This window comes from Myxine glutinosa, chromosome 8 (assembly GCF_964187855.1).
Source record: "Myxine glutinosa chromosome 8, kmMyxGlut1.1, whole genome shotgun sequence".
In the NCBI taxonomy this organism is placed as follows: domain Eukaryota; kingdom Metazoa; phylum Chordata; class Myxini; order Myxiniformes; family Myxinidae; genus Myxine; species Myxine glutinosa.
Window position 1 is genome coordinate 95315418 of NC_136268.1, and position 12506 is coordinate 95327923.

Genomic DNA, 12506 nt, shown 5'->3' on the forward strand with positions numbered 1-12506 from the left:
CCATATGGTGGTCTGAAAACAATGACGGAAAACAACCTGACGAGGCCGCGACGTTCTTAAAGGGTACATTTATGTACCAGCGGTCGAGTCTTGCCGAAGACACCCGGCCATTGGCACATCGACACCAGGTAAACTGGACTGTGTTGGGGTGGTGCAATCGCCAAACATCCAGTAGACCGGCCGTCTTAAAGAAACGGGATAGGTCCGCATGGGACTCGGGGTGGGGTTCTGCCGAGTTTCTGTCTTTCGGAGGGTCAAAGGTGCAATTAAAGTCACCACCAATGCACACACATTGATCGAGATCAACTGATTTCAGGTGGTTTACCATGGAAGTGAAGAAGGCCTTTCGGTCCCTGCTCTCACTAGGTGCGTACACATTGAAAATGGTACAGCGGAAGTTTTGATGTGCAAGCTGGAGGGAAATAAGCCGGCCTTTTATGACTTCCTGAAAATGACAAGACTCGAAAGCTAGGCCTGGCTTTAGAAAAAACCCAACCCCAGCAGATGAGGCTGACAGATTGCTAAAATAGCATTGCCCTTTGAAAGTTTGGCACCAGTCATGTTCCACGTTAGGTGTGATGTGGGTCTCTTGTAGTAAAAGAACATTTGCCTTTTTACGGTCAAACAAGTTTTTGACTTGGGCCTGACGGAGGTGGCTTGCACCCCCACCATTCATGTTTAAGGTCGCAAAGGAAATGTTTTTCATTCCGTGGTAATGAAATCGCCCTGTGCTTGGGAACACTCTGCACCTGCTCGGGTAACAAACTTTCTTAACCTGTGGAGTTGAGATTTCGTCAGGTCAAAATCCTCACGCGCTTTGATTATTGACTTTGCGGTGCACATGAATGCAGCCAAGTCAGGGAAATTGTCTTTAATGACAATGTTGCGGTGACGATACGTTTCGTTAAGGAAGGTAAGAACGAGTTGAGGGGATACCTGCGAGTGACCTGTCATTGTTTGTGACAGCGCGGTTGCCTCAATGTCATCTTCGGACTCAGACACGTCAGATAACATGTCGTCGGGATCTGGGGTATTACCCGCTGCCCCCGCGGTCTTGTCTGGGGGCACCTTCACAAGTTTCTCAAGGTGTTCCCGAGGGCACTCGTTAACACTTTGGTGGATATTTGTTTCTGGGGTCGGAGCTTGGGTTTGAGATCCCGGCAAACTCAGATTTGCTGGCCCCGTTTGTACAGTGGGAGCGTTTATTGAATCCTTAGTCTGCTCGGTATTTAAAGGGGGGGCAGGCGGAAAACCATTTCCCAGCTCGGAAATGGTAATACTTTCACTGGAGGTTTCGCACTCGGAAACTTCCAGGTGAGAGGTACAAATTTTATTTTTTGGCTCATTTACATAATGAGACTCACTGGTGTCATTGGCAACGGTATCCATGTTCTCAGTTAGTGAGGGAATGTCAGAGGGGCACTCGGACACGTGAGCGCCGGAAATGGTGCCGCCCATGACCACCTTCTTTGCAGCACCAGCGAAACTGCTTGGCGCTGGTGCTCTTCGCTTTTTAGAAAACACTGTGGATTCTTCGTTCATGGGTTCGGGAAAGGGGGCAATGCTAGTTGTGTCAGTCGCATCGGTGGGTGTCATCACATTGGAATCGAAAAGCACCGGTGTGACAGACGACTCAGTCGGGGTGTCAGAAGGTACGGTCGGGGTGTCAGAAGGTACGGTCGGGGTGTCAGAAGGTACGGTCGGGGTGTCAGAAGGTACGGTCAGGGTGTCAGAAGGTACGGTCCGGGCGTCCGAAGGTGCGGTCGGGGTGTCAGAGGGTACGGTCCGGGTGACGGAAGGTACGGTCGGGGTGTCAGAAGGTACGGTCAGGGTGTCAGAAGGTACGGTCCGGGCGTCCGAAGGTGCGGTCGGGGTGTCAGAGGGTACGGTCCGGGTGACGGAAGGTACGGTAGGGGTGACAGGAGATACGGTCCGGGTGACGGAAGGTACGGTAGGGGTAACAGGAGATACGGTCCGGGTGTCAGCGAGCATGGTCGGGGTGTCACAAGGCGCGGTGGAGGGATTGGCCTTTTTGCAAGCCCTTTCGTTATGTCCCGGTTCACCACACTTCGGACAAGCGGCCCTAGGACAGAATCTTTTAACGTGTCCGAATTCTCCACAATTAAAGCAAGTTAAGGAGGCTGAGGAAGCATACATGTGGTATTCTCGATCATCCAACGATACTTTAAAGGATATATTTAAACCTGTATCGGCTCCGCGATCCGGGAGGATCATGTACACCTGCCTCCTAAAGCTCATCACGTGTTTAACACGATCACTGCGACACCCGAGCGGGATCATTGAGATTCGGGAAACAATTTTTCCATAACGAGACAGAACAGATAGGAGTTTCTCGCCTGGCACAAATGGTGGGACGTTGGATATTGTTATCTTGGTCGCCGGCGTATCCATAGGGGATACCGTAATGTAATGGCCCCCTTTTATGGTTAGACCGGTACTAACGACGTCATGGACGAGTTTTTCTTCTGACACGAAGACAACAAATTTTTGGTTCATTCGTGACGCCGCACGAACATTACCGTCTCCTATGATGGATCCCACGGCAAGGATAATGTCCTCAGTAGGAGCTCCTTCGGGCGGAACACATGCGAATGCATGCTTACGTGTCAATTTCTCGAACGCCTCGCAACGAGAGCGTGTATTCGCCATACCGGCGAAATCGCCCCCCCCCCCCCCCCCCCTTGTCCGAACCGGACAAGAAGGTGTCAAACCTAAATAATCAAACTAAAGTAAATAATAAACGTGCATTATAAGCGCAAAAAAAGGCTTACAAAGCGTCGTCAAAGCCAGTAGGCCGCACCCAAAATGGGCTCGCTCTCAATCCTCTCTCTCTTGAAGACAAGGGTGCAGAACGGATGGAAACACGATGCCGAAGCACAACGGATGGAAAGGGAGAGGGAGGGGGGGCAGGGGAGGGCAGGAGAGGAGAAAAACTCACAAAGAACTCACTACACCACAGAGCAGTTGCTCACAGCCGCCATGACGCCACACCCACCACAAACGGCCAGCAGGGGGCGCGAGAGAGAGAGAGAGAGAGAGAGAGAGAGAGAGAGAGAGAGAGAGAGAGAGAGAGAGAGAGATACAGAGAGAGAGAGAGATAGAGATAGAGATAGAGATAGAGATAGAGATAGAGAGAGAGAGAGAGAGATACAACAACAACAGGCATTTTAAGGCCATTTTCCCTGCAAGACCGGGGGTTAGCCTTGCGGTCGCCATGACAATCTTCTCCATTTTGCCCAATTTTCTACATATCCCCTTGCCCGCATTTCTTCTTCGACCATCTTTAGCCAAGTCTTTCTCGGTCTTCCCCGTCCTCGACTTCCTTCTACATTCATTTCCATCACTCTTCTCAACCAGTCACTTTCATCCTTCCTCAACACATGACCAAACCATCTCAAACTGTTTCTCTTCACATCAAAGGCTCTATCTTCATCCATCAAATGCTCTATTCCCATCATATTTCGCAATTCATCATTTGTCTTCCTCTCTCTCAATGAAACTCCACACATCCACCGAACCATTCGCATTTCCACCCTTTCCATGCTTCGTTGCTGCTCTACATTAATTACCCATGTCTCGCTCCCATAAATCATAACACTTCTCACACATGCAGCATACACCTTCCCCTTCAGCTTCAACGACACTCCCCTCCTCGTCAGCACGCCACTCAGTTCCCGAAACTTCTTCCATGCACATCTCACTCCAGCAACCGTTGCCGAGTCTGATCCACCTTCTCCATTCAGCATGTCTCCTAGGTAACAAAATATTTTCACACATTCCAGCTTCATGCCATCTTCAAGATCCAACTCAACATTTCCTCCATCTGCAGCTCCCTCTGTGCACACATTACACTTGAATGTAGCTGCCACACTGGTTGATGACCTCTCAAACCACTACATTTTTGATGAACCCACTCAGCGCACATTGTACATTGAATAGAGTTCACTCCGACACCCTTCCTACACACAGCACAGGGCCACTTCCCAGTTCTTTCCACCTCACCACATGCTTTACCACGTGCCATCACCTTCGTCTTTCCGATATTCACCTTCAGACCTTTTGTCTCCATACATTCCTTCCACTTGTTCATCTTCTCCTTCAGTCCATCCATACTTTCTGCAATCAACACCAGATCATCTGCATACAACAACTCCCACAGTAAACCCTCCTTTACGTTCCGAGCCAGCACATCCATCACAGCTACAAATAGTAGTGGCCTTCGTACCGACCCCTGATGCACTCCCACCTTCACCTCAAACTCACCACTGTTCCCGTCCTTCGTCCTTACAGCTGTGCACGCTCTTTTGTACATTGCCATCACTACTCCGATCAACCATTCCTCCACTCCGAACTTCCTCAATTCCCATGTCACAACTTCACGTGGAACCCTATCGAATGCTTTCTCCAGATCAACGAACCAAAGAAACAACTTCCTCCTCTTCTCCATGTACTTCTCCTGCAACTGCCTCACAATAAAAAGTGCATCTGTCTTTCCTCTTCCTGGCATAAATCCAAACTGCATTTCGTCAATGTTCACTTTCCTCCTTATCCTCCTCTCCAACACCCTTTCCAATACCTTCATTCCATGCTTCAATAACTTTATCGCTCGATACGAGCCACAGTCCAGATGGTCACCTTTCCCCTTGTATCGAGGGACGAGGGTACTCAGTTCCCAATCCACTGGAATGCGGCCTTCTTTCACCACCAGATTGCAGATCTCTGTCATTCTCTTCACACGCCAATTTCCCGCTGCCTTCAACATATCTCCCACAACTCCCATCGGCCTTCCCACTTTTCTACTCTTCATTGCTTTTATTGCTTCCTCAACTTCCTTCTCGGTTATCTTCTCTGCCGGTCCTAAAACTGGGTTACTCTCTATGTTGCCATCCCATTCATTCTCTGCATTCAACAGTATTTCCATATATCTCTTCCATCTTCCTTTAATTCCATCTGGGTCCACAACGATTTGTCGTTGTGGAGAGATACAGAGAGAGAGAGATACATAGAGAGAGAGAGAGATACAGAGAGAGAGATACGGAGGGAGAGATACAGAGAGAGAGATACAGAGAGAGAGATACAGAGAGAGAGAGAGATACAGAGAGAGAGAGATACAGAGAGAGAGAGATACAGAGAGAGATACAGAGAGAGAGATACAGAGAGAGATACAGAGAGAGAGATACAGAGAGAGAGAGATACAGAGAGAGATACAGAGAGAGAGATACATAGAGAGATACAGAGAGAGAGAGAGATACAGAGAGAGAGACACAGAGAGAGAGACACAGAGAGAGAGATACAGAGAGAGAGATACAGAGAGAGAGATACAGACTTTTGACTTTTAGACTTTTTATTACAAAAATATAAAAATACAAGCCAGTCGGTGAAGATACTATTCAATACAGGCACAATAATCAAAAATACAGAAAAGAAAAGGAGATAATGACAGGAAATCAAAACAGTACAATGAACTAGAAAAGAAAAACAACAACAGAAAAACCGACCACACACTGATTCAATCCCAACAAACCTACAAATATATCAATAATTCATTCTCCTGCACCATGCAGATCCCATCAAAACACCAGATGTTCATAAACTCATCAATACATTTCTTTCTTCCAGAATCACAAAATTCAAGTTTGAGTCTTGCAGATATCAAGGCATTAAAAAAGAACAAGACATCACATTGCCCAATCGGCTTTCCTTTCAGTTTTTTCCTTCCTCGATAAATAAATTGCCATTTTCGCCGTGGCCACTAAAAACAAAAACAACATATGTACATGTTCTTTCATATCATTGAAACCAAAAATAAATGATCGCAGAGAAAAAGTGATCTTCATTTTTCCAGCCATGTAGTTCAGCCATTGAAATAAAGGCACAAGCCTTGCACAATCAACGTACGCATGGAACACATCCTCTGTGTAAACACAGAACGGGCAACACGTAGATATGGGCGCGAAATGACTCACTAATTTATGAGAAGGAATGATCCAGTGTATCATTCGCCACTGGAGATCACCTGTCCTTTTGCTTACCAGCTTACTGTATACTGATTCCCATGCAGGCTCAGATGGGAGTCCTTCCGGCATTAGCCCTTTCCACCTGGCCACTCCATTTAACGGTGAGTTCCCAAGCAGAACTGCAGTGCATAACCGATACAGGTCTTTACTACTGCATTTCTGAAAAATGTTTTGTCCCTCACTAATTGGGGGCAAGTCTCCGTGACTAGGCTGTACCAATAAACCAGGAAAATGCCAGTCATTGGATGTCACCAAAACTTCCTGGGTCCATCTTAGTCCAAGTTGGAAGCTTTTCTTTACTATTCCCTTTAGTATTTTTCTGATTATTCTGTTTGACCATATTCCAGTCATATCGGCTATCTCTTGCACCGTCTTCCACCCCCAACCAGAATCATGGCGGAGGTCCAACACTTTGATTATGCCCGCTGTAATAAAGTGTTGATAAAAGTCTCGGCTTCTTGGAATTGCAGGAAACAGTAGGTTGTAAAAAAGGGGTTCTTCCACAAACATGCTTGTAGCATAGGTTTCTTGCTGGCGACTAGTCGAAAGGCTTTGCCAGGCATTCAGAAGGCTCTGATAGAATGATGGTAGATGAGATGTGTCGACATGTTGGAGTTGGACTAAGAAAAGTTCAAGGCCATATCCGAGCCCGCTTGCTTTTCGCAGCACGTGATAGGCCAGAAGTCGGCTTGGCAGTCGTTCCTTGTACAGCAACTGCTGTATGGTACACAGCCGAAAAGCCATGATACAACTTTTTATGTCGATCAGTCCCTGGCCACCTTCAGACAAGGGGCTACATATGACATTTGGTAGTAACCAATGGTGACCACTCCAAAAAAAATCCACGAGTAGCCTCTGCACTGCCTTTAGTAGTGCCTCTGGCGGCTGAAGGCAGATAAACCTATGCCACAGGGAAGAAGCCACCAAATTATTCACCACTAGAACCCTGCCTTTGTAGGAAAGGTGGGGCAGAGCTCGTTTCCACAGTCCCAGTCTTTTTTTGACATGCTCAACAATCCCATCCCAATTTTTGAGGACGTAATGTGGAGATCCCAGGAAAACCCCAAGGTATTTGACTCCGTCTTCCACCCATTTTAACTTTGTTGGTAGATGCACAGGTGGTACCAGCACTCTTCCAGGTGGAATGTTCTTGAGACAGGGAATCCATAAGGCCTTACTCTTGTCCCAGTTACACTTCAAAGAAGAAGCGAGGCAAAAAAGATTCAAACATTCAACAAGTGCTGGGATATCACTCTCCTTCTTAACAACCACACAGACATCATCTGCATAAGCCGATACAACTACTGAAGGACTCCCAGGGGATACAGTCACTCCTGAAATATTTTTCCTAAATAAAATTAGGAGTGATTCCATTACCAAGGAAAATAACAACCCAGAAACCGGGCATCCTTGTCTCACCCCTCTTTGAACCTGAACCTGTACCTTTGAACCTGTACCTTCTTGGAACCGGAGAGCTGAGTTCGTTATTTATTTTAAATAAACTAAATATATTGTTGTACAACAAAGTCACGTAGGCCCTAAAATTGACACCAAAGCCACATGCTTCTAGCACCCGATACAAAAAAACATGATCCACACTGTCAAAAGCCCTTTCCAAATCCAGGAATATTATCCCAAAATCTTTTTCCAAGCAATCACATTCCATTAAATCTCTAATCAAAAAAATATTATCATAAATAGATCTGTTTGGGATGCAGTAACTCTGATCATGGTGGACTAGATCACCGATTACCGTCTTCAACCGACTGGCCAACACTTTTGACAATATTTTGTAGTCCGTACATAATAACGAGACCGGCCGCCAATTCTTTATCTGTCGTAGATCCCCAGTCTTTGGAATCAGCGACACCACTGCTCTTCTGAAGCTTAGTGGGAGTTCTCCAAGCACCAAGGATGATTCCAGGACATTCAATAATTCAGGGCCCAAAAGGTCCCAAAAAGCCAAGAAAAATTCTGCCGGTAGGCCGTCAATCCCAGGAGCTTTCCCCGAGTCCATTTCACTTAGGGCCTGCGTTAGCTCAGGCAAAGTAATTGTTGAATCCAGGCCCAGGCACTGAGGCTCAGTTAGGGATGAAAGGTGAGAAGTTAAAAATTCCATGGTTTGCTCACAAACATTTTGTTTTGCATAGACTTTTGAAAAAAACTCTCTAATGCACAACCTTACATCTCCAGGGTTGGCAACCATGTTTCCCCTAAAGTCTTGTACAGAGAAAAGGGTTTTGGGTGACTTATTTACAAAATCCATTTGGAAGAAAGATTTACTCGGGGTGTCTGATACCTTTAAATTGTTTATTCTTAATCTAATTAACAGGCCTGCTGCTTCCTCCTGAATCAGCTCTCTCAGTTGAGCCTTCTTTTCAACCAATAACCTGTGGTCTCTTCTGATATTATCTTTAGCCAGTTTACACTCTAACCGTATAATATCAGCTTCTAAACAAGCCATTGTTATATTTTTTACGTCAGTTCCATTTGAAACAAACTGCTGACAAAACACTCTAATCTGAGCTTTTGTGTTATCCCACCATAATGCTAAAGAAGAGAAAGAGGGCTTTCTTGAAAGTTGGATGACCCAAAAAGCACGGAAGGCGTCTTTAAACAAAGCATCTTCGAGAAGACTGGTATTGAATTTCCAGTATGCACTTTTGTGTAAGGGTTGAGGGAAAAAGAGGCCCATGGTAACTAAATGATGATCAGAAAACAAAGATGGAAAATGATTTGGAGAGATAACCGCATTCCTGAACTGTGAGTTTATGTACCAACGGTCAAGTCTAGCGAAGGTCATTCTCCCATTGGCACATCGTCCCCAAGTATACTCAGATTTGTTGGGGTAATGCAGTCTCCATGCATCTAGCACACCCACTGCCGAAAAATAATTTAACAAATCAGTACTACCTTCGGGATGAGGTTCTGCTGTATTTCGGTCTATACTGGGTTTAAAGGTGCAATTAAAGTCACCCCCCATGCAAATACAATTATTGAGATCTATCGACTGCATGTGTCGAATTAAAGATGAAAAGAAAGCTCTTCGTTCCACACTCTCACTTGGTGCATAAACGTTGAATAGTGTAAACCGAAAATTATTAATGACCAGTTCCAATGAAATAAACCGGCTTTTAATCACCTCCTGGAAGAGGCATGACTCAGGTACTAGGCCTGGTCTGAGTAAAAAGGCTACACCAGCAGAAGAAGAAGACACATGTTACTAAAAAAACATTGTCCTTTAAAGAGGCAACACCAGTCGTACTCCCCATTTGGAATTATATGGGTTTCCTGGAGTAAGAGTTTTATTATATGGGTTTGGACTTCCGTTTCCGGTCTTGCTGGTGAGGGTTCGTTTATTCTCAGCTCTCCATGCTATCCATCGAAATCGAAGTTAAGTAATTGTTCCCATTTGTATTTTCGTTATAACTATTTATTTTATGGTGTATATATTGTCTCCCGACGAAGATTTTCGGTGCAAATCTTTCATACCTGTATTGAAAATCGTGTTAATTCGGGTCGTGTTTTGAGGCCTTGTAGTTGTACAGTGAACACTGTACAACCTTGAGGCTTTGTTTTTCTCTCAGCGGTCTGTGTTTTTGTGATCCAATAACTTTCGTTCTCTGTTTTCCCAATCTTTTCACCCCATAGCCCTCTTCCTTGTGTAAATCACAACTCAAAAAAATCCAAAAAAAAACATTTCCTTCTCTGTTCTCATTCGTTTATTCATTCTTATTCGTTCGTTCGTTCGTTCGTTCTTCGACCACGTGTTTCTCCCCCATTTCCCCAGATAGATTGTCAAATTTCAACTCGTTATTTTATCGTCCATGCGTTATTGTTTTGATTATAGTTACTTTTGGTTTGAATTTCCTGTAACTTGTAATTATTTAATCGTGTTCTGCTCCTCGTGTGCGGCCTTGTAGTTGTACCCCCGTCGGTGTTTGTTATCTTAATCGTGTTTTGCTTGGCTCTTAGTTTTTTTCCCTTCTACCCCGAACATAATACTCTGTCTAACGTTCTAAATCCCCACCTCCCCCCCCCCCCCACCCCCAAAAACCAAACAAACAAAAAAAAAACCAAAAACATTTATTTTCCTTTCTCCACGTGTACTGTTGACTCATCCTGTATTTTCTGTCCAGGTGTGCTGTTCGCCCCGCCCCCAATAACTCCTTGCCATCCACCGTTTGCCCTTCACGTGACTCGTGGTGGTCCCTCTCGGCTCTCCCCCCGTTGGTATTTTTGTGCACACAAGATTGTTCACGGTTCTGTTTAAATATTATTTAAACATGTATAACCTTTCCCCTTCAGTGTTTTACTCAGTGGTATTTTACAACACGCTGTTTTTCTTCCTATTTAAAAGGCTTTTCTCAATTTCCTCTCCAACTAATTCCACCTCAAAAAAAAGAAATTCAATATCTTATACGTCTCCCTCACTACATGGTCTAAATTCACATTCATTCCATCCCTCCTCCATCATTCTGAACCGGATTGCTAACTTGAAAATCACAACAAACCCAATTTGTTTTCAATGTTCGTCTTTCATTAATCATCCACTTTCTAAACTCCCCTCTTGCCCCTCCCATCCAAATCCCTCCCCTTGCACCTACACTCCTAAACTCCCCCCTTGCTCCGCCACTCTTAAACTCCCCCCCTACCCCTCCACTCCTGAACTCCCCCCTTGCCCTTCCACTCCTGAACTCCCCCCTTGCCCTTCCCCTCCTAAACTCCCCCCTCACTCCTCCCCTCCAGTGGTTCTGTTTAAATATTATTTAAATATGTATAACCTTTCCCCTTCAGTGTTTTACTCAGTGGTATTTTACAACACGCTGTTTTTCTTCCTATTTAAAAGGCTTTTCTCAATTTCCTCTCCAACTAATTCCACCTCAAAAAAAAGAAATTCAATATCTTATACATCTCCCTCACTACATGGTCTAAATTCACATTCATTCCATCCCTCCTCCATCATTCTGAACCGAATTGCTAACTTGAAAATCACAACAAACCCAATTTGTTTTCAATGTTCGTCTTTCATTAATCATCCACTTTCTAAACTCCCCTCTTGCCCCTCCCATCCAAATCCCTCCCCTTGCACCTACACTCCTAAACTCCCCCCTTGCTCCACCACTCTTAAACTCCTACCCCTCCACTCCTGAACTCCCCCCTTGCCCTTCCACTCCTGAACTCCCCCCTTGCCCTTCCCCTCCTAAACTCCCCCCTCACTCCTCCCCTTCAAAACTCCCCCCCAACCCCTCCCATTCAAATCTCCCCCCATACCATTCCTCTCCAATTCTCCCTCCTCCCCCCTCCTCCTCAAAGCTGCCTCCTCCCCCCTCCTCCTCAAAGCTGCCTCCTCCCCACTTCGTCTCCCTTCTATCTCATACCTCCACCCCCCCCCCCAACCTTCTTCTTTCCTCTGCCTCCCCTCAAACAACCCCTCTCTGTGCCTCATCCCTTCACCTTCAAACCTTTCATCCTCCTCATCCTTCCCTTTCTTGGAACTCTTCTGCAATCGCTGACACACTAACAACTGCTCTCCCTACCTCCCCCTCTCATCCTTCATCTTACCCTACTCCTCCCCTCCCCTGTCCTGTACCCGATGCTCCCCCATCCTCTTCCTTAACAGTATGGACCTCAAACATCCGGGGCCTTCGCTCAAACTTGACTGATCTCTCCATACAGGTTGCTTCTGACAAACCAGACGTGATCTGCTTAACAGAAACTTTCCTCCCTCATGATGTCTCTGATTCCTTGGTATCTCTCCCAGGTTACTCCCTCCTCCGGTATGATAGACGTGAGCCTCGTCCTGGAGGTGGGGTTGCTATCTTTATAAAAAAAACTCTCTTCCTCACTCGCCCTGCACTGCCCTCTCTCCACCTCACCACCAGGAATACCTTTGCTACGGCTTCCCCTTCGCTCCCACCTTTTGATCATATGTGTGTTGTACCGTCCACCAAACAGTGATGACTCCATCTACATCTCGCTGTCTGATAATATGGACCAACTTCTATCCACTCATCCCAACTCTCTCTTCCTCATATGTGGTGACTTCAATTGTCATCATGCCACCTGGTTGGGTGTGGGTTCCTCTCTCACCAGTCATGGCACCTCAGCAAAGGACTTCTGTGACTCACTGGGATTGACACAATCTGTCAATTTCCCGACCCGGATCTCAGCCAATGGAGTATCTTCTCTTCTAGACTTGGTTATGACTAACTTCCCTGCTAATGTCTGCTGCTCTTCTTCTGCTCCAATCGGTTCTTCTGATCATGTGCTTGTCAAAGTGGACATCTCTCTGGCCATTCTCAGAGAGCCTCCTCAGCATCGACGAGTCTGGCATTTCACTCAGGCCGACTGGGACAGTCTTCAAGCAGCCATCAATCGTCTGGATTGGTCTCCCATCTCCACTGCCTCTGACATCAATTCTTCCTGGGAATTCTTCCAAAGCAAACTGATCTCTCTCATGCACAG